Raw genomic sequence first — 4,601 nt, 5'->3', positions numbered from 1 at the left:
AGAGAGAGAGAGAGAGAGAGAGAGAGAGAGAGAGAGAGAGAGAGAGAGAGAGAGACTTATTAATTATAAAAGTTTGTCCTATAGCTTAGGCTTGTCCCACTAGCTCTTATAATTTCTATTTATCTTATTTGTTGCCATATGACAGGGGACTTTCACCGCTCCTCCTGCATGGCTTTCTCCCTCTGTGTCCAGCTGGCAATTCTACTTTTTTTTTCTTCCATGAGACCTCTTTGTCCCCAAATGGCCCATCTAACCACTTCCTAGCTAATAGCCATTGAGCTCTGTATTAAACCAACCACAGTGGCATACCTTCGCAGGGTAGGAATATTCCGTAGCACCTCTTTGGTTTGCTTTTCTCTCCCTTATCTTCAGAATCAGAACCATCTTTATACTTGCCTCCCTCTGAGTTTTCTGTCTCGTGAGCTGTTTTCTGTGACTATAAGAAACTCAGATGAGTTTAGAGTAATCTGGGTTCTCTTCTGGCTCCCATGTATTATCCTCATCTGATAAATCCTTCCATTTTAGAAAATATCCTCCTTTGCCTTTGACAACTCACCAATCAAGAACTTTTTCCACCACCTCTTCTAGCACATCCTTCACGTTCTTCCTGTTTTTTTCCCCCATATGACTCATCAGCTTTCTAGTGTAAAGGGTGATGCTGCTCATAACAGTACCAAAGAGACCAAGGGGACTAGATGCTGTGCTACTCACACGTTGAGTCAGGCAGCCCAAGAGATTAGCACCCAGAGAAGAGCAGTAAAAAAATTTATGTGGCTGCAGTAGCACCTAGCTGAAGCAGCATACTGCAGGCATGGCTGAGGGTCAGCCAAACAAGAGAGCCTCCCTGCAAAGAATGTTTTAATGAACTCCACCCTCATTCCTTCCCCTACAGTCCCTCCCTCAGCACAACTCTTCCATCCCAATTTCACGTGTTCTTCTTTCAAGATTTATTTTTATTTCTATCAATGTGCATGTGTATGTTCTGGAGTTAATGTGCACCGTGTGTATAAAGAGGCTTGCGGAGTCCAGAGGGCATCAGAACCAGAGCGACAAGCAGTTGAGAGATGCCTGGTATCAGTGCTGGGAACAACACCCAGGTCCTCTGTAGAAGCATTAAGTGCTCTTAACTGCTAAGCCACCTCTCCACGTGCCATGTTGTGGTTGTTGTTGTCCACCAAGTCCACTCAGTCTTGCCATCCTGTCTTCCACCAATTTAATCCTTCTTGCTTCATTATTTTCCATCCCCCACCCCGTTCATCTCACCATCTCTCCTCTGTTGAAAGTATTCCCGTTATTGTCTACTAGCTTCTTGACTTCTATTGGTACTCTAATTTAAACTCACAGATCTAAAGATTCATGGATATTTATTTATTTATTTATTTATTTATTTATACAACATTCTGCCTCCATGTATGCTTGCACGCCAGGAGAGGGCGACAGATCTTATTACAGATGGTTGTGAGCCATCATGTGGTTGCTGGGGATTAAACTCAGGACCTTCAGAAGCGCAGCCAGTGCTCTTAACCACTGAGCCATCTCTCCAGCCCCCTCATGGATGTATTTCTGAGTCTAGGTTACCTCACTCAGAATGATCACTCCTGTCTCCATCCATTAAGCTGTGAATTTCATAATTTCATTTTTATTAACAGATGAATAATATTCCATTATGTAAATGTACATTTTCATTATCCACTTATCAGCCCATAGACATTGTGGTGGTTTGAGTAAGAATACCCTCCATAGGCTCATACATTTTAATGCTTAGTCACTGGGGATTAGATTGAAAGGGTTAGAAGGATTAGGAAGTAGGTATGTCCTTGTTAGAGGAAGTTTGTCACTGGATGTAGGGTGTGAGGTTTCAAAAGCCCAAGCCAGGTCCTCCACTACCATTCTCTCTCTCTCTCTCTCTCTCTCTCTCTCTCTCTCTCTCTCTCTCTCAGTCTGCAGACCAGGATGTGGCTGTACCTTCTGCTTAGTTAGTAGGACATCAAGTCCTTTGAGTATATGTGCAGGAGTGGCATAGCTGAATCTTATGGTATGTTGGGCCTCATGAGACCCAGTGTAACTTCCTAAGCCTAACTTGAGCTTGGTGAGGCCCTGTGTAAATTCCTAAGCCTAACTTGAGCTTGGTGAGGCCCAGTGTAACTTCCTGAGCCTAACTTGAGCTTGGTGAGGCCCAGTGTAACTTCCTAAACCTAACTTGAGCTTGGTGAGGCCCAGTGTAACTTCCTAAACCTAACTTGAGCTTGGTGAGGTCCAGTGTAACTTCCTAAGCCTAACTTACAGCTTGGTGAGGCCCAGTGTAACTTCCTAAACCTAACTTGAGCTTGGTGAGGTCCAGAGTAACTTCCTGAGCCTAACTTGAGCTTGGTGAGGCCCAGTGTAACTTCCTGAGCCTAAGCTGAATTTAGAGAGGAGTGACTCACCACAACCTGACCTAGGCTCGCCTCTGTCCAGTCACTGCTGATGTGGCACAATATTATTGGCCCTTATTCCTCACTCCACCTCACCCCACCCCAAGACTCCAGCCCACTACCTTAACCCTATATAAGTTCCTGCCCTGATGCAATAAAGTGAGTGCTTTGACAGACTCCCAACTCAGTGTGTGTTTCTCCCCAGTGCCCAGCAGGGAGGTCTGGGTCATCAACACTCACCATCCCGCTCAGCCCCAGGGAAAGACCAGTGGAACTGGCTCTGCCTCAGCCCTATCTGCTGGAGAACCCTGCAATGGTAGATCTATTTATGACTTTTCATGTAACCTCCACCCTGATTTCAATCAGTGTGGTTATACCAGATAGATTGCTCGCCCACTAGCAATGAGTAAGCGTTCCTCTTTTCTCACTTCCAAGTCAACGTTTGTCATCACTTGTTTTTTTTTTTTTTCATTTTTAATATAGCCATTCTGACATGGATAAGCTGAAATCCCAAAGTAATTTTCATTTGTGTTTCCTTGATGGTGAAGGATGTTGAGCATTTTTTAAAAAGTTTCTCAGCCATTTGTGTTTCATCTTTTGAGAACTATGATGGTTTGAATAAAAAGACCCCCACTGGCTCATAGATTTTAATGCTTAGTCACCAGGGAGTGGAATTGCTTGAAAGGATTAGAAAGATTAGGTGTGGGCTTGTTGAAAGAGGTGTTTTGCTGGGTATAGGATTTGAAGTTTCAAAACCCCAAGCCAGACCCAGTGTCTCTATTTCTTTTTATACTTGCAGATCAGACTATAGAACTCTCAGCTACTTCTCCAGCACCACAACTACCTGTGACCATGCTCTCTGACATGATAATGGACTAAGCCTCTGAAACTATAAGCAAGCACCAGTTAAATACCTCCTTTCACAAGAACTGCCTTAATCATGGTGTCTCTTCCCAACAATAGAATAGTGTCTAGAAAAAGTATCTATTTAGTTCTATACCCCCCTTTTAAATTGTTTTCTTGATGTTCAATTTTTTTTAGTTCTTGATATATTTTTGATACTAGCCCTCTACCAAATGCATAATTGGTAAAGATTTTTTTTCCATTCTGTAGGCTGCCATTTTGCTGGAATGAGGGTGTCCTTTGGTATATAGGAGCTTTTTTGTTTTATGATATCATATTTATTAATCATTGGTTCTAATGACTGTGCTATCACTATCCTGTTCAGAAAGTAATTTCCTATGCTAATAACTTCAAATGTTTTCCTATTTTCTCCTCAGGTTCAGTGTATCTGGTTTTATGTTGAAATCTTGGAGTTGAGTTTTATGCAGGTTGATCAGTATGGATCTATTTGCATTCTTCTTCATATAGCCGTCCATTCTTACCGGCATTGTTTGTTGGAGATGCTGTCTTTTACTCTCTTTGTCAAAAATCATGTGGCTGTAGGAGTGTAGACTTACATGTGGGTCCTCATTTTTACTCCAACGATGAATGTGTCTGGTGTTTACACCCATGCTGTTTTTGTTGCTATATTTCTATGGTATATATTGAAATCAGTGATACCTCCAGAAGAATGTGTGTGTGTGTGTTTGTGTGTGTACGTTTAATATCAGAAGCAATGAGTAATCAATTTCAACCTGTGGATGAGCTAATCTCTTCAAAATCTTTCTTATTCAATAAGACTAAAGTCATCTGAGTCCCCATTTAATTGTGAGGTTTCCAAAATTGTTGGTTTGGTTTGGTTTTTGGTTTTTTGAGACAGGGTTTCTCTGTCCTGGCTCTCCTGCAACTTTCTTGGTAGACCAGGCTAGCCTCAAACTCACAGAGATCCACCTGCCTCTGGGATTAAAGGCATGAGTTACCACCTGTCTCTTAGTTGTTTTCTTAAAGAGTCATATAGTTTTATGTGTGCAGAAGTTTTGCCTGAATGTGTCTATGCTCCATGTGCGTGTCGTTCCTGTAGCAGCCAGAAGAGGGCATTAGATTCTCTGAAACTGGAGTTACATATGGTTGAAAGCTGCCATGTAGGTTCTGGGAATCAAACCAAGTCTTCTGCAAGAGCAGCAACTGCTCCTAACTCCTGAGTCATCTCTCTAGCCCTGCTTAGCTATTTATATATGTTAAAGAGAGAGAGAGAGAGAGAGAGAGAGAGAGAGAGAGAGAGAGAGAGAGAGAGAGAAATCAAAA

The 4,601-nt window shown here is 42.3% G+C and overlaps 1 pseudogene; it reads right to left on the bottom strand.

The window, feature by feature from the left end:
• Positions 1-624, bottom strand: part of LOC126512737 (chromobox protein homolog 1-like) — a 1,011-nt pseudogene extending 387 nt beyond the window's left edge.
• Positions 625-4,601: the final 3,977 nt, after the last annotated feature.

This window comes from Alexandromys fortis, unplaced genomic scaffold (genome assembly GCF_014885135.2).
Source record: "Alexandromys fortis isolate MF-2015 unplaced genomic scaffold, M_Fortis_MF-2015_v1.1 scaffold_120, whole genome shotgun sequence".
In the NCBI taxonomy this organism is placed as follows: domain Eukaryota; kingdom Metazoa; phylum Chordata; class Mammalia; order Rodentia; family Cricetidae; genus Alexandromys; species Alexandromys fortis.
The sequence above is the reverse complement of the archived record's forward strand: the minus strand, read 5'-3'. Positions and strand labels throughout refer to the sequence as shown.